Below are 18,998 nucleotides of genomic sequence, written 5' to 3'. Positions count from 1 at the left end.
CGGATCGGGGGAGTCAGTTTGTGTCCAGGTTCTGGCGCGCCTTTTGCTCCCAGTTGGGGATTCTTCTCTCTTTCTCCTCGGCCTACCACCCTCAGTCCAATGGGGCCGCAGAACGATCCAATCAGGCCTTGGAGCAATTCCTTCGTTGCTATGTCTCCGATCACCAGGACAATTGGGTTGACCTCCTGCCTTGGGCTGAGTTTGCCAGGAACACGGCGGTGAACTCTTCCTCTGGGACGTCTCCCTTCATGGCCAATTATGGGTTCCAACCTGCCGTGTTACCGGAGGTATTCTCTCCCCAGGATATTCCGGCTGTGGAGGATCACCTTTCCGTCCTACGTGCTTCTTGGGTACAGATCCAGAGGTCCCTTGAGGTCTCTGCGCAGCGCCAGAGACTCCAGGCTGATCGCAGACGAGCGCCCGCTCCTTCCTACCAGGTCGGAGACCGCGTATGGTTGTCCACCCGCAACCTCAACCTTCGAGTGCCCACTCCCAAGCTGGCGCCTCGCTTTGTTGGTCCCTTCCGAGTGCTTCGCAGGGTAAACCCGGTAGCCTATGCCCTCGCGCTTCCTCCTGGCATGCGGATCTCCAACGTGTTTCATGTCTCCCTGTTGAAGCCACTGGTGTGTAATCGTTTCACTTCCTCGGTTCCTCGGCCTCGTCCGGTCCAAGTGGGCAATCGTGAGGAGTATGAGGTGAGCAATATCCTGGACTCACGCCTGGTCCGCGGTCGGGTGCAGTTTTTGGTCCATTGGCGTGGTTATGGTCCAGAGGAGCGTTCCTGGGTTCCCTCCGCAGATGTCCATGCTCCTGCCTTGCTCCGAGCCTTCCACGCACGCTTCCCTCAGAAACCGTTCTTTACTCCGCGGAGGAGGGGCCCTTGAGGGGGAGGTACTGTCATGGTCTTACCTTCCTGCTGTCCTCCTTCGTTTGACATGTGCTGGCGGCCATCTTGGTTTCTGGGTTTCTTGTAGCCTCCCACCCTGCGGCTTCTCCTTCCCACTGGGAGGAGCTGGATGCCTAGCTCACATATATAGGAGGTCTGTGGCTTCAGTTCCCTGCTTGGTCCTCCTGTGTTCACATGCTTCTAAGACTGCTGCTGCTTCTGGTTCCTGATCCTGGCTTCGTCTGACTACCCTTCTGGTTCCTGATCCTGGCTTCGTCTGACTACATTTCTGGTTCCTGATCCTGGCCTCGTCTGACTACCCTGCTGGTTCCTGATCCAGGCTTCGTCTGACTACCCTTCTGGTTCCCGACTTCTGGCTTCGCAAGACCCTGCTTCGGTTTAGCCATCCGCTTGGACTTTTGCCTTACGGCTTGACTTTCAATAAAGCCTTCTTATTTCCACTATCTCTTGTTGTACGTCTGGTTCATGGTTCCTTGACAGTACCAGGGTCAACAACTGGTTTCTTCTATTTTAATCTGTCCCCCGCTGTACTACTCTGACATTCACCATCAGCTTCAAGGAAGGTACAGATGAATCTATAGTATGTATGTTCTTCCTGTGCTGATCATTAGAAATGGGCAAAGGAGAAGGTTATGGACGGAGCAGTGGTAACGGACGGATCTCCAGTACAAGGTAATAGAGCACCCACTCCCCCAGACACTGACATAACATGCAGTATGAGAGGAAACCACCAGAGTACTGAATGCATCTTTAGATGTGAATAGAGAATAGACACAGCTATAGCTTTCTGAAGGTACCTGTGGATAAAGTGGTTCTCCTCCAGATACTGGCAACCATTGGCTATATCACGAGCCACGTTGAGTAGGTCCAGCATGGTAAGGGACGAGGGCTGGTTCTGTACAAAGAAAAGGAAGAGAATGTTGCTCAAGCCAAGGACAAAACTAAAATGAAACAAAATTTTGTTTGTATACCAACCGGAAGAAACAAATACAATTGTATATAAGGAATCATTATAAGTAATACAATTCTGTCTCCCTGAGATCAGTGTCTGCACAATTTTCAAGGTACTACATAAAAAGCAAACAGCAGGGAGTAACCACAGACTAATGTACATTCACTACCATTCCCTTCATTAAACTCTATACATTTCATTACCTGGATTCACTAATACAATTCAGTGAGAAACCCCATATGTATAAAAATATAACTACTATAATACTGCTCCTATGTACAAGAATATAACTACTATAATACTGCCTCCTATGTATAAGAATATAACTACTATAATACTGCTCCTATGTACAAGAATATAACTACTACTATAATACTGCTCCTATGTACAAGAATATAACTACTATAATACTGCTCCTCTGTACAAGAATATAACTACTATAATACTGCTCCTATGTACAAGAATATAACTACTATAATACTGTCTCCTATGTTCAAGAATATAACTACTATAATACTGCCTCCTATGTATAAGAATATAACTACTATAATACTGCTCCTGTGTACAAGAATATAACTACTATAATACTGCTCCTATGTACAAGAATATAACTACTACTAAAATACTGCCTCCTATGTACAAGAATATAGCTACTATAATACTGCCTCCTATGTACAAGAATATAACTACTATAATACTGCCTCCTATGTACAAGAATATACCTACTATAATACTGCCTCCTATGTACAAGACTATATCTACTATAATACTGCTCCTATGTACAAGAATATAACTACTATAATACTGCCTCCTATGTACAAGAATATAACTACGATAATACTGCCTCCTATGTACAAGAATATAACTACTATAATACTGCCTCCTATGTACAAGAATATACCTACTATAATACTGCCTCCTATGTACAAGACTATATCTACTATAATACTGCCCCAATGTACAAGAATATAACTACTATAATACTGTTCCTATGTACAAGAATATAACTACTATAATACTGCCTCCTATGTACAAGAATATACCTACTATAATACTGCCTCCTATGTACAAGACTATATCTACTATAATACTGCTCCTATGTACAAGAATATAACTACTATAATACTGCCTCCTATGTACAAGAATATAACTACTATAATACTGCCTCCTATGTACAAGACTATAACTACTATAATACTGCTCCTAGGTACAAGAATATAACTACTATAATACTGCTCCTATGTACAAGAATATAACTACTATAATATTGCCTCCTATGTACAAGAATATAACTACTATACTAATGCTCCTATGTACAAAAATATAACTACTATAATACTGCCTCCTATGTACAGGAATATAACTACTATAATACTGCTCCTATGTACAAGAATATAACTACTATAATACTGCTCCTATGTACAAGAATATAACTACTATAATACTGCTCCTATGTACAAGAACATAACTACTATAATACTGCCCCAATGTACAAGAATATAACTACTATAATACTGCTCCTATGTACAAGAATATAACTACTATAATACTGCCTCCTATGTACAAGAATATAACTACTATAATACTGCCTCCTATGTACAAGACTATATCTACTATAATACTGCCCCAATGTACAAGAATATAACTACTATAATACTGTTCCTATGTACAAGAATATAACTACTATAATACTGCCTCCTATGTACAAGAATATACCTACTATAATACTGCCTCCTATGTACAAGACTATATCTACTATAATACTGCTCCTATGTACAAGAATATAACTACTATAATACTGCCTCCTATGTACAAGAATATAACTACTATAATACTGCCTCCTATGTACAAGAATATACCTACTATAATACTGCCTCCTATGTACAAGACTATATCTACTATAATACTGCCCCAATGTACAAGAATATAACTACTATACTACTGCTCCTATGTACAAGAATATAACTACTATACTACTGCTCCTATGTACAAGAATATAACTACTATAATACTGCTCCTATGTACAAGAATATAACTACTATAATACTGCTCCTATGTACAAGAATATAACTACTATAATACTGCCTCCCATGTACAAGAATATAACTACTATAATACTGCTCCTATGTACAAGACTATAACTACTATAATACTGCTCCTATGTACAAGAATATAACTACTATAATACTGCTCCTATGTACAAGAATATAACTACTATAATACTGCTCCTATGAACAAGAATATAACTACTATAATACTGCTCCTATGTACAAGAATATAACTACTATAATACTGCTTCTATGTACAAGAATATAACTACTATAATACTGCCTGCTGTGTACAAGAATATAACTACTATAATACTGCTTCTATGTATAAGAATATAACTACTATAATACTGCCCAAATGTACAAGAATATAACTACTATAATACTGCTCCTATGTACAAGAATACTGTACTATTTTTTGCTGGACTATTGTTATATGCATTGGTTTTGTCACGGACGGTGTACAGGAAACAAGGCTAAGCAACATGTATAAACGACTCGCTGGATCCAAAAACTAAGGAACCAAGGGAGACCTCTGCAGAAGACCTGGCACTTTCCCTGGCTGCTCAGCCTATGCAAAGATCCGAATGGTGGAGGTTTGCATATCCACGAACCTTGACTATAAAGCCCTGAGCACCCTACAATAGTGAGGGGACACGACCACCGGCTCCCTACACAAGATACGGAGGGAGTCAGGGTCACCTGGGATCCAGCAAACAGATAATAACAGATAAAGGTACAACACTTAGCTTTGAAGCAAACAGGAGGACAGAGTCAGCGTGCACACACACTCCAGGAAGTAGTATAAGCCGCCCAGAAAAGCCTTCTGGGGAAGAATTTAAAGGGAAGCAATTAGTCCAACACATGACAGCTGAGAGAGGCTGACGAGAGGAGGAGCTGAATACCACAACACAGAAACTCAAGGAGGAGGTTCTGAAAGGCCTCTGTCAGAGCTTCTCAGCTGTCTGGTTGTGACAGTACCCCTCCCTCTACGAGTGGACTCCGGACACTCAGAACCCACCTTCTCAGGATGGGACCTATGGAAAGCCCTGATGAGACGAGAGGCCTTAATGTCCGTCACTGGGACCCACATCCTCTCCTCAGGACCATACCCCTCCCACTGAACAAGGTACTGAAGAGAACCGCGGACAAGACGAGAATCCACAATCCTAGAGACCTGAAATTCAAGATTCCCATCAACCATAATCGGAGGAGGAGGCAAAGGCGAGGGTACAATGGGTTGAACATAAGGTTTCAATAAGGACTTATGAAAAACATTATGGATCTTCCAAGTCTGAGGAAGATCAAGACGGTATGCAACAGGATTGATGACAGACAGGATTTTGTAAGGCCCAATAAACCTAGGACCCAACTTCCAGGAGGGAACCTTCAATTTGATATTCTTGGTAGACAACCACACCAGATCACCAACATTTAGGTCCGGACCAGGCACACGTCTCTTATTCGCCACACGCTTATATCTCTCACTCATGCTCTTTAGATTATCTTGAATCTTTTGCCAAATAGATGACAAAGACGAGGAGAATCTGTCCTCATCAGGTAAACCAGAAGACCCCTCTCCCGAGAAAGTCCCAAACTGTGGATGAAACCCATATGCACCAAAAAATGGTGACTTATCAGAGGACTCCTGACGACGGTTATTTAAAGCAAACTCAGCAAGGGACAAAAAAGAACACCAATCCTCTTGATTCTCCGCCACAAAACAACGCAGATATGTCTCCAGATTCTGATTGACGTGCTCTGTCTGGCCATTCGACTGCGGGTGGAAAGCAGAAGAAAATGACAACCGAACCCCCAAGCGAGAACAGAAAGCCTTCCAGAATCTGGAAACAAACTGCGTGCCCCTATCAGAGACTATGTCTGAAGGAATACCGTGCAATTTGACAATGTGATCAACAAATGCCTGCGCCAGCGTCTTAGCATTGGGCAAACCAGGAAAAGGGATGAAATGCACCATTTTGCTAAAACGGTCCACCACCACCAGAATCACAGTCTTCCCCGAGGAACGAGGCAGGTTCGTTATGAAGTCCATGGACAGATGTGTCCAAGGACGGGAAGGAATGGGTAAGGGAAGGAGAGGACCTGATGGCCGTGAATGAGGGACTTTGGCACAAGCGCAAGTCTCGCAGGCTGCCACAAAACCTTCAACCGACTTACGAAGCGCAGGCCACCAGAATCTCCAAGCGATGAGATCCAGTGTGGCTCTTACCCCCGGGTGCCCAGCAAGGACCGTATCGTGGTGTTCTTTAAAAATCTTGTGTCTTAAAGCGAGAGGCACAAACAACCTCCCAGGAGGACAAAGATCAGGAGCCTCTGACTGGGCTGCCTGCACCTCTGCCTCCAATTCAGGAAAAAGAGCAGAGACCACCACACCTTCAGCCAAAATGGGACCCGGGTCTTCAAAATTCCCGCCTCCCGGAAAACAACGTGACAGGGCATCTGCCTTCACATTCTTAACTCCAGGGCGGAACGTGACAACAAAATTAAACCTAGAAAAGAACAACGACCATCTGGCCTGTCTCGGGTTCAGACGCTTGGCTGACTCCAAGTAGGCCAGATTTTTATGGTCCGTAAATACGGTAATAGGGTGTCTGGCTCCCTCTAGCCAATGGCGCCATTCCTCAAAAGCCAACTTGATGGCCAACAATTCCCTATCTCCCACATCGTAATTTCTCTCTGCGGAGGAGAGTTTTCTTGAGAAAAAGGCACACAGTCGCCAATTGGCAGGAGAGGAACCCTGAGACAAGACCGCCCCCACACCCACTTCAGAAGCATCAACCTCAACTATGAAGGGTAACGAAACATCAGGTTGCACCAAGATGGGAGCGGAAGCAAAACTCTCCTTGATATCAGAAAAAGCCTTACGCGCCTCTACTGACCAAGAAGAAAAATCTACCCCCTTTCTGGTCATATCAGTGAGTGGTTTAACAATAGAAGAATAATTCAAAATGAACTTCCTGTAATAATTGGCAAAGCCCAAAAAACGCATCAGCGCCTTTTGATTCTCAGGAAGCTCCCACTCAAGCACAGCGCGGACCTTCTCGGGGTCCATGCGAAAACCAGAAGCGGAGAGAAGAAACCCCAGAAATTGAATTTCTTGAACCGCAAACACACATTTTTCCAGTTTCGCATATAATTTATTCTCCCGCAGGATGAGCAAGACCTGACGTAAATGTTCCTTATGAGTTTTGAAATCGGGAGAAAAAATCAAAATGTCATCCAAATACACCAATACAAATTTTCCCATCAAATGATAAAAAATGCTGTTCACGAAATGCTGAAAAACGGCTGGGGCATTCATCAAACCAAAAGGCATAACCAAATTTTCAAAATGGCCCTCAGGGGTATTGAAGGCCGTCTTCCATTCGTCCCCTTCTCTGACCCTGACCAGGTTGTATGCCCCTCTTAAATCTAATTTGGAAAAGACTTTAGCCCCAACAACCTGGTTAAACAGGTCCGGGATCAGAGGAAGCGGATAAGGGTCACGAATTGTGATATTGTTCAGCTCCCTGAAATCCAGACAAGGTCTTAAAGAACAATCTTTTTTCTTAACAAAGAAAAAACCAGCGGCAACAGGTGACTTCGAGGGTCGTATGTGTCCCTTTCTCAGACTCTCAGAGATATAAGCACGCATAGCGATCCTCTCAGGTTGGGAAAGATTGTATAAACGAGATTTAGGCAGTTTGGCGCCTGGGATGAGATTAATAGGGCAATCGTACTCCCTGTGCGGGGGCAAGTCCTGAACTCCACTCTCAGAGAAGACATCCGAAAATTCAGAGAGAAAAGATGGTACAGTCTTAGTAGCAACCTCAGAAACAGATGTCATGAGGCAATTCTCTCTGCAAAAGTCACTCCAACCATTTATTTGCTTCGCTTGCCAATCAATGGTGGGGTTATGCTTAGTGAGCCAGGGCAGCCCCAACACCAGCGGGGTGGGCAAACCGCTAAGGACGAAACATGACACATCCTCAACATGAGCATCACTCACAATTAAACGGATATTGTGAACTATGCCCTTTAATGATTTCTGAGAAAGTGGAGCGGAATCGATAGCAAAAACAGGAATATCCTTTCCCAAAGTGCGCACCTGGAAACCATGAGTTATCGCAAATTGATTATCAATGAGATTAACCGCTGCTCCACTATCCACAAAAATCTCACAAAAAATGTTCTTGCTCTCTAGCGCCACCCTAGCCGGCAGGACAAAACGGGAACTACAAGCAAATGGAAAACCTTCAATTTCCGCCTCAACCCTGCCAATAGTAACAGACGGAACATTTTTAAAAGATTTTTTCCTGTTTGTTTCTTTATTACTCCCAGAAAACTGCCTGAATCTCCTAGAGGGACAAATATTTGCCAAATGATTTATACCTCCACAACAAAAACAAACCCTCCCATGCGGGCTGAATCTTCTATTGTCAGAGGCAATCAACCCCAGCTGCATGGGCTCCTGCTCAGAAGGGGCTGACAGCGACTGAGACCCCTGCGCACAGAATGGGACCGCTGCACTGTCCTGGGACTGCGTATGACAGGAAGGAGAGATCTCTCCTCTCTCTCTAAGACGCCTGTCAATACGAACGGCCTGAGACATAGCAGAGTCCAAAGAAATAGCCCTCTCATGAAAGGCAAATGCATCTTTCAATCCCTCTGAAAGACCATGGCAAAATTGACTTCGGAGCGCAGCATCATTCCAACCAGTATCAACTGCCCATCTCCGAAATTCTGAGCAGTATATTTCTGCGGATTGTTTACCCTGGCATAGGAGACATAGTCTAGACTCCGCCAGAGCAATACGATCCGGATCATCATATATCTGACCCAGGGCTAAAAAGAATTCATCCACTGAACGGAGAGGCCGTGCCCCCTCCGGCAGCGAAAAGGCCCAGGACTGAGCGTTACCCCTGAGCAGCGATATAATGATCCCCACCCTCCGTTCCTCATCACCAGAGGAGTGGGGAAGAAGGCGAAAATGGAGTTTGCAAGCCTCTCTAAAACGCACAAAATTCTCACTACCCCCGGAGAACGTATCTGGGAGCGAGATCTTAGGCTCAGAACAAACTCCATGAACGCAAGCTGAACCGGTCACTTAAAGCTGAGAAAAAGTCTTACGGAGATCAGCTACCTCCAATGAAAGACCCTGGAAGCGTTCAGCCAAAAGTGAAACCGGATCCATGCTTGAGACGGTTATGGCGGCTTATAATGTCACGGACGGTGTACAGGAAACAAGGCAAAGCAACATGTATAAACGACTCGCTGGATCCAAAAACTAAGGAACCAAGGGAGACCCCTGCAGAAGACCTGGCACTTTCCCTGGCTGCTCAGCCTATGCAAAGATCCGAATGGTGGAGGTTTGCATATCCACGAACCTTGACTATAAAGCCCTGAGCACCCTACAATAGTGAGGGGACACGACCACCGGCTCCCTACACAAGATACGGAGGGAGTCAGGGTCACCTGGGATCCAGCAAACAGATAATAACAGATAAAGGTACAACACTTAGCTTTGAAGCAAACAGGAGAACAAAGTCAGCATGCACACACACTCCAGGAAGTAGTATAAGCCGCCCAGAAAAGCCTTCTGGGGAAGAATTTAAAGGGAAGCAATTAGTCCAACACATGACAGCTGAGAGAGGCTGACGAGAGGAGGAGCTGAATACCACAACACAGAAACTCAAGGAGGAGGTTCTGAAAGGCCTCTGTCAGAGCTTCTCAGCTGTCTGGTTGTGACAGGTTTATTTTGTGCCCAGTATATTGAGCTATTGTTATAGGGGACTGGTTTTAGTGTGTTTCATGTGTTTTTTGTGATTTTAGTGTTTTTAATGTGTGCTCTTTCGGAATCTACCTGTACAATAAAGATGGTTCATTTATATTTTGCACATAGCGCTAATTGAGTGCACTTTGTTCTATAGCACTTTGTATACTGTTAGTGTGCGCCCACCCATTGCTAAAATTGTCATTTAAATCCGCTGTACGCCATTTAATCTCACAGAGTTTTACTGCCCCTTTTTACCCTTTGTAAAGCATGGGGTGAAATCTGCACAGAATACACAATGGGAACTTTCCATTCAGTTTATGTCTCGCAGGATGTAGATTTATATCGCAGTAAAGTTTGTGCTGTTGCTGAAACATCTCGGACTTCGGATGGAGGAGATAAATCGGTAATAATTTCTTCATTCTCTCACACAATTTTTACATTCCGTTTCCTTCTATGTGTGTATCTGGGTTGTGAAAGGAGCGTGAGCAAAATCTGCCCAGACTGTGCATTAGTAATTTCCATATCAGCATCTGATCAGATGGAGATGAGTTTATAAAACCGTGGATGGGGAAGTGATTTATAACAGGAGAGATAAACAGGATGCGATGTGATGTCCCGACTGCGGAACATTCTTCTTCGCTGAGGCCGCTGCCCTAATGTGTCTGAATGGAGGGAAAAAATTGGAGGCTGTTCAGCTGAGAACTATTTATGAGAGTAATTCCCTCTGACAATGCCGCTCTGCCAGTCTGACAAAAGAACACAGGACAAGCTGTCCAGCGGCCGCGGATATATTTTTTTAATACAGTTTCTTGGAACATAAAAAAAACATCTTTCTTCCAGGTCATGCTGAGCCGGACAGCGGCCAATGTTCAGAAATGTGTGTAAGAAGTTGTTTGTATGTTTATGTGCTCCAGTCTTATATGAAAAGATCTGTCTATCTACAAACATAGTACTGTGTAAATTATATATAGGTACAGATAGTACTGCTTCCGTGTCTCTCCATATATAAGATGTAGGTACAGATAGTACTGCCTCCCTGTTTCTCACAATAAATTATGTAGGTACAGATAGTACTGCCTCCCTCTCTCTCCCTGTAAATGATGTAGGCACAGATAGTACTGCCTCCCTGTCTCTCCCTGTAAATTATGTAGGTACAGATAGTACTGCCTCCCTGTAAATGATGTAGGTACAGAAAATAATGCCTCTCTGTCTCTCCCCATAAATGATGTAGGTACAAATAGTGCTGCCTCCCTGTTTCTCCCTGTAAATGATGTAGGTACAGATAGTACTGCCTCCCTGTTTCTCACCATAAATGATGTAGGTACAGATGGTACTGCCTCCCTGTCTCTCCCTGTAAATGATGTAGGTACAGATAGTACTGCCTCACTGTCTCTCCATGTAAATGATGTTGGTACACATAGTACTGCTTCCCTGTTTCTCACCATAAATGATGTAGGTACAGATAGTACTGCCTCCCTGACTCTCCTTGTAAATTATATAGGTACAGATAGTACTGCCTCCCTCCCTCTCCCTCTAAATTATGTAGGTACAGATAGTACTGCCTCCCTGTCTCTCCCTGTAAATGATGTAGGTACAGATAGCACTGCCTCTCTGTGTCTCTCTATAAATGATGTAGGTACAGATAGTACTGTCTCCCTGTCTCTCCCTGTAAATGATGTAGGTACAGATAGTACTGCTCCCCTGTCTCTTCCTGTAAATTATGTAAGTACAGATAGTACCGCCTCCCTGTCTCTCCCCATAAATGATGTAGGTACAGATAGTACTGCCTCCTTGATTCTTCCCATAAATTATGTAGGTACAGATAGTACTGCCTCTCTGTCTCTCCCCATAAATTATGTAGGTACAGATAGTACTGCCTCCTTGTTTCTCCCCATAAATGATGTAGGTACAGATAGTGCTGCCTCCTTGTTTCTCCCCATAAATGATGTAGGTGCAGATAGTACTGCCTCTCTGTCTCTCCCCATAAATGATGTAGGTGCAGATAGTACTGCCTCTCTGTCTCTCCCCATAAATGATGTAGGTGCAGATAGTACTGCCTCTCTGTCTCTCCCCATAAATGATGTAGGTACAGATAGTACTGTCTCCCTGTCTCTCCCTGTAAATGATGTAGGTACAGATAGTACTGCTCCCCTGTCTCTTCCTGTAAATTATGTAAGTACAGATAGTACCGCCTCCCTGTCTCTCCCCATAAATGATGTAGGTACAGATAGTACTGCCTCCTTGATTCTTCCCATAAATTATGTAGGTACAGATAGTACTGCCTCTCTGTCTCTCCCCATAAATGATGTAGGTACAGATAGTACTGCCTCCTTGTTTCTCCCCATAAATGATGTAGGTACAGATAGTGCTGCCTCCTTGTTTCTCCCCATAAATGATGTAGGTGCAGATAGTACTGCCTCTCTGTCTCTCCCCATAAATGATGTAGGTGCAGATAGTACTGCCTCTCTGTCTCTCACCATAAATGATGTAGGTGCAGATAGTACTGCCTCTCTGTCTCTCCCCATAAATGATGTAGGTACAGATAGTACCACCTCCTTGTTTCTCCCCATAAATGATGTAGGTACAGATAGTACCGCCTCCTTGTTTCTCCCCATAAATGATGTAGGTACAGATAGTACTGCCTGCCTGTTTCTCCCCATAAATGATGTAGGTACAGATAGTACTGCCTCCTTGTTTCTCCCCATAAATGATGTAGGTACAGATAGTACTGCCTGCCTGTTTCTCCCCATAAATGATGTAGGTACAGATAGTACTGCCTCTCTGTCTCTCCCCATAAATGATGTAGGTACAGATAGTACTGCCTCCTTGTTTCTCCCCATAAATGGTGTAGGTACAGATAGTACTGCCTCCCTGTAAATTATGTAGGTACAGATAGTACCGCCTCCCTGTAAATTATGTAGGTACAGATAGTACTGCCTCCCTGTTTTTCCCCATAAATGATGTAGGTACAGATAGTACTGCCTCCCTGTAAATTATGTAGGTACAGATAGTACTGCCTCTCTGTCTCTCCCCATAAATGATGTAGGTACAGATAGTACTGCCTCCTTGTTTCTCCCCATAAATTATGTAGGTACAGATAGTACTGCCTCCCTGTTTTTCCCCATAAATGATGTAGGTACAGATAGTACTGCCTCCCTGTAAATTATGTAGGTACAGATAGTACTGCCTCTCTGTCTCTCCCCATAAATGATGTAGGTACAGATAGTACTGCCTCCTTGTTTCTCCCCATAAATGATGTAGGTACAGATAGTACTGCCTGCCTGTTTCTCCCCATAAATGATGTAGGTACAGATAGTACTGCCTCCCTGTCTCTCCCTGTAAATGATGTAGGTACAGATAGTACTGCCTCCCTGTCTCTCCCTGTAAATGATGTAGGTACAGATAGTACTGACTCCTTGTTTCTCCCCATAAATGATGTAGGTACAGATAGTACTGCCTGCCTGTTTCTCCCCATAAATGATGTAGGTACAGATAGTGCTGACTTTCTGAAAATTACTAAATAAATTATACATCCAAAATGAACTGATAACTTTCTTAATTTCCTAATAATCTATAAGTATATTTTAGGCACAGAATCGATGTTGTAACCTATCCGTTTTGTATCCTACAACCTTCCCTCTCTCACCAGTCTTGGTCGCGTCTGTCTGAGAAAAGACTTCAGATCTCCACCAGCCATAAGTTCCAGCAGAATAAAGCGGGGCAAGGCCTGTAAACTCACTCCGATGCATCGCACGATGTTCTGGTGGTTGAATTTACTGTAGAGAAAAGCACAATGATAGTCTCAGAGGATCGGACACTTCCCAGTCCCTATTCTTCTAAGGACCAGAGAAGGAAAGGAGTAGAGAAGAACGATCTTTCTGGGTCCCATGATGGGAGTGACATAACTCACTGCACCACTCGTATAACATTATTTTATGATGCCGTATTGTGTATGCAGCTCACCTGATAATCAGTGCCTCCATCAGAAAGTCCAGTTCATCCTGCTCAGAGCAAACCTCCGGGAGAGTCTACAGCAGAGGAAAATAGGTGTTATACATAGACTATCCTAAAAGAAAACATCCCAACAATCCTCCACATCACACATTGTACTATTGGCAATACCCCTGAGGATCTAGAGTGGTTTATGGGTTAGTAGTACCTAACATCCCTGCTGGTCTGGTAGTTAATCTGTGATGCTCAAGGATAGTCTTGGATAATACATAATACCTGGAGTGGGTTAGAAATTAACATCAGATATCCCTGGTGGTCTGGTGTTAAATCTGTGATGTTCAAAGATAGACATGGCTAATTCCAAATATCTGATGGGGTCTGGAGTAAACATCTAATATCCCTGGTGGTAAATCTGTGATGCTCAAAGATAGTTATCGGTGATACTGTACCTAATATTTGGGAAAGTCTGGAGTGTGTTAGAGGTTAACACATAATATCCCTGGTGGTCTGTTGATAAATTTGTAATGTTCAAGGATAGACATGGCTAATTCCAAATATCTGAGGAGGTCTGGAGTAGATAAGAGGTTGGCACCTAATATCCCTGGTGGTTTGCTGGGAAATCTGTGATGCTCAAAGATAGTTACAGATAATACCTGATATCTGGGAAGGTCTGGAATGGGTTAGTGATAAACATCTAATATCTATGGTGGTCTGGTGGTGAATCTACGATGCCTGAGGACAGTTGTGGGTAATGTCTAATATTTGGGGAGGTCTGGAGTGAGTTACAAATTAACATCAGATTTCCCTGGTGGTCTGGTGATAAATCTGTGATGTTCAAGAATAGACATGGCTAGAGATTGACAATATCCCTGGTGGTAAATCTGTGATGCTTGAAGATAGTTATGAGTAACACCTAATATCTCAGAAGGTCTGGAGTGGGATAGAGGTTAACACCTAATACACCTGGTGGTCTAGTGGTGAAGCTATGATGCCTGAGGATAGTTATGGGTAATGACTAATATCTGGGAGATCTGGAGTGGGTTACAAGTTAAATACCTACCTGGTGGTCTGGTGGTATATATGTCACGCTTGAGGGTAGTTATGGGTAATACCTATTGTTCGGGAAGGTCTAGAGTGGGCTAGAGGTTAACATCTAATTTCCCTGGTGGTCTAGTGGTGAAGCTATGATACCTGAGGATACTTATGGGTAATGCCTAATATCTGGGGAGATCTGGAGTGGGTTATAAGTTTACACCTACCTGGTGGTCTGGTGGTATATATGTCACGCTTGAGGGTAGTTATGGGTAATACCTATTATTCAGGAAGGTCTGGAGTGGGCTAGAGGTTAACACCTAATTTCCCTGGTGGTCTAGTGGTGAAGCTATGATGCCTGAGGATACTTATGGGTAATGACTAATATCTGGGGAGATCTGGAGTGGGTTACAAGTTAACACCTACCTGGTGGTCTGGTGGTATATATGTCACGCTTGAGGGTAGTTATGATAGTAATACCTATTGTTCGGGAAGGTCTAGAGTGGGCTAGAGGTTAACATCTAATTTCCCTGGTGGTCTAGTGGTGAAGCTATGATACCTGAGGATACTTATGGGTAATGACTAATATCTGGGGAGATCTGGAGTGGGTTATAAGTTTACACCTACCTGGTGGTCTGGTGGTATATATGTCACGCTTGAGGGTAGTTATGGGTAATACCTATTGTTCGGGAAGGTCTGGAGTGGGCTAGAGGTTAACACCTAATTTCCCTGGTGGTCTGGTGGTAAATCTGTGATGTTCGAGGATAGAAAATCTATTGGTATTTCTGAATACCTGGGGAGTCTAGAATGGGTTAGAGGTTAGCACCTAATACACCTGGTGGTCTGGTGGTAAATACGTGATACTCAATGATCGTTATTGGTAATACATAATATATGGGAGGGGTGGAGTGGGATAGAAGTTAGCATCTATTATTCCTAGTGGTTAAGTGGTAAATCCAAGCTTCTCTGCTGATTAATTTCATGGTCTATCTTCATGGGGGCAGAATTGTGATTCCCTTATACAGAGCCATAGGAATAGATACATTCTGGCTGTGAGGAGCTCCCCCTTGTGGCAGCTGCAGGAAAAACATTTTGTGCTGACATCATCTAAAAGGAATTGTCCTCTTTAAAGACCTTACATGACAGCGACCATGAAGGCAGAGGTCTGTCAAGAAATGATCAAAATCCCTGAACTGAAACAACCTTCTTACGGTAAAACCGACGTTCGCCCTGGTGCTGAGTCGGCATCTATAGAATTCAATGTATTGACAGTCTGACGACTTCAAAAAAAGGACAAACTGCAGACAAGATGCTCGGCACGTACTTCATATTCAGATTCATCACACCATCCTCTCTCATCAGCAGCCAGCCGCATCCATTACTTATTACCCTCTATTCTAACAAATGTATAAAGGTCTCTGAGAAAAAATACAAATTAAAGCAACAGATACAGCAGAGCTGGGTTTGTCATTTTTTTGGTGCACCGTGATAGCTCAATAACATACCATGATAGGCTTACATGCAAAACCACAACAGTTTGCGATACTATAATGAGTATGCCAGGTGACCAACTCAGCTCTGCTCAATCTGTATGTTTATCTCAGTATATGTTAGTAGTTGTCTCCGAATACTATTTTGCATATCTCAAATCCTAATTCGACTCCTCAAAATTAAAATTGCAGCACCAACAAGGATAAGCCATTATGCAAATCTAGGATGTAGCAGGTAACACTAAGATCTGCAGCTGATGACATTTTCAAGCACCTAGCTCCAATCTGCGGCAAGTTGGAGGGGCATAAAAGTTTTTAAGCCAAATGAAACCTCAAAAATCGGCTCAGGTTATGAGGGATGATTGTGATGCCTCCTGTTCATTGACACTTTGAATCCTTGAACTGAGTGGCCTTGGTTTGTCACTCCAACGGATCACTATGCACCTAGGGCGAGATGTCAGCGCTCTGCTACATTGTGTGTCCCAACGGTTGGGAGAATAATGAGGAACTGGAATGACATCGAGGGGTGCACAGAGGAGAACCGGATGGATGGTCTGATTAGAAGAATGGCGTGTAGTGATCCATTAGAAATTGGACGTCACATCCCAAACCTAGGGCGGCAAACAGTGTCTACAAGCCAGACGTCCATCTGCAGGCGCTCTATTGACCTCATGTCACCATTTTCGATGGCTATCATGGTCAGGGGTGCCCCTAGCCTTTCTCCTGCCTGAGGCAAAAACTGAAACGCCGCCCCAACCCCCAATGACAATTTCTTAACCTAACCCCTTCCCTCCAGCCATACTGTTAAAGACATACTTGGAAAATATTACATTCAGAGCTACATAACATACAGGGTAATACAGCGCCACATACTGTGCTTCCCAATACTATACTGCAGAAACAGATAACCCCCCTTCTGCTGCCCTCCTCCGGCCCTTACCTGGTGCTGCCTGGGGCAATCGCCTCACCTCGCCTCATTGGTGGTGGCTCCCCTGATCATGGTGGACAGCAAGACGGCAATGGAGGCTGGAATAGAGGTCTGTCCTCTTCAGAGAGGAGTCCCACTTTTTTCTTGGATGCAATGATAGCCGGAGATAGGTCTGGAGACCAGGTGGGCAACCTCATGAAAAGGCCTTCACAAGGGAACATCACACAACGTCCTACTCCCGGGATTATGGTATGAGGTGGCATAAATGATGATAGCCAGAACCCCTCTAGTCTACATTTCAGGTTCACTAAGAGCTTGGCGTTACTTGGATTTGGGTGTGGAACCAGTAGTACGGCCATTTCTCCTAAGTGTCCCAGGAACCATTTTTAAGCAAGACAACACCAGGCCGGTTGTTGCTCGTGCTACTGTGAGCCGCCTGCATGACCTAAACGTGCTACCATGGTCCACAGTGTCTTCAGACCTGTCTCCCATCGAGGACATCTGGGACGTCATTGGTTGGCAATTGCAAAGGGAGCTGCCAGCAGCGGATCTTGATGCTTTGCGTGTCCGAAGGCATCCAGCACGGCAGAACATTCCTCAGACCACCATTGATAGCCTCACTGATAGCTGCCAGGACGTGTAAGTGCGTAGGTTCCTGCACCTGGTGCTCGTACTCCATACTGAATAAATTGAGATGTTTTGAATATTTAGTTTAATATGAAGAACTTCAGTCACCTGTAGCAATTACAAGTCCACACCAGGAGCTCTGCTTAACCCAGCAAGAACTTTCTTTCAACCTTGCAGACTTGTGTCTTCTTTCTACCTCATTGTGCGTCAGCGATAGACGTCCTACTCACAAGTCGCTGGTACAAAACCTTTTATTTCTTTACTCCATTCCAATATAAAATGGTGCATCATAAGGGACGCTGAGCCCGACATCGTTCACACCTCCTCCCCTCCACGCGACGTTTCGGGAGAACACCCCCTTACTCATGGGTGCAGGTAGAGGGGGAGGTGGGGTAGTTATAGCACCAACAGCTGATACATACCGTATTTTTCGCCCTATAAGACGCACTCTCCCCCCCCCCCCCAAAAGTGTGCGGAAAATAGCAGTGCGTCTTATGGGGCGAATGCTGCGACCGTCCGGTGAATAGGTTGAGAGGGAGGAGTGGCTGGGGGCCGGAATCTGGTTCTGTAATGGCAGCGGGGCCCGGTGCAGTCACTGTATTCTACTACACCGGGCCCCGCTCACTGTAGTATCAGCATATCTAACCTGTAGGTATTGTTAAACTATTCAAATCATCAGAAATTTTGGTTCAAAATATTTTTTTTCTTATTTCCTCCTCAAAAACCTAGGTGCGTCTTATAGGGCGAAAAATACGTATACAAACCATATCCTTTCATACAAAATACACAAAAGCCGTAAATAACCCTAAAACATGAAAGTGATCAATCATATAAATGCACTAAGGGCTCTTTCACACTTGCGTTGTCCGGATCCGGCATAGAGTTCCGTCGTCGGGGCTCTATTCCGGAAGAATCCTGATCAGTTTTATCCTAATGCATTCTGAATGGAGTGAAATCCGTTCAGGATGCATCAGGATGTCTTCAGTTCAGGACCGGAACGTTTTTTGGCCGGAGAAAATACCGCAGCATGCTGCGCTTTTTGCTCCGGCCAAAAATCCTGAAGACTTGCCGCAAGGCCGGATCCGGAATGAATGCCCATTGAAAGGCATTGATTCGGATCCGGCCTTAAGCTAAACGTCGTTTCGGCGCATTGCCGGATCCGACATTTAGCTTTTTCTGAATGGTTACCATGGCTGCCGGGACGCTAAAGTCCTGGCAGCCATGGTAAAGTGTAGCGGGGAGCGGGGGAGCAGTATACTTACCGTCCGTGCAGCTCCCGGGGCGCTC

General features: G+C 44.3%; 1 pseudogene; it reads right to left on the bottom strand.

The window, feature by feature from the left end:
- The window catches only part of LOC122935550, a 152,620-nt pseudogene that overhangs the window by 25,361 nt on the left and 108,261 nt on the right, over window positions 1-18,998 (bottom strand).

This window comes from Bufo gargarizans, chromosome 4 (assembly GCF_014858855.1).
Source record: "Bufo gargarizans isolate SCDJY-AF-19 chromosome 4, ASM1485885v1, whole genome shotgun sequence".
Classification (NCBI taxonomy): domain Eukaryota; kingdom Metazoa; phylum Chordata; class Amphibia; order Anura; family Bufonidae; genus Bufo; species Bufo gargarizans.
Note: the sequence above shows the minus strand (reverse complement) of the source record. Positions and strands in the feature narration are given on the sequence as shown.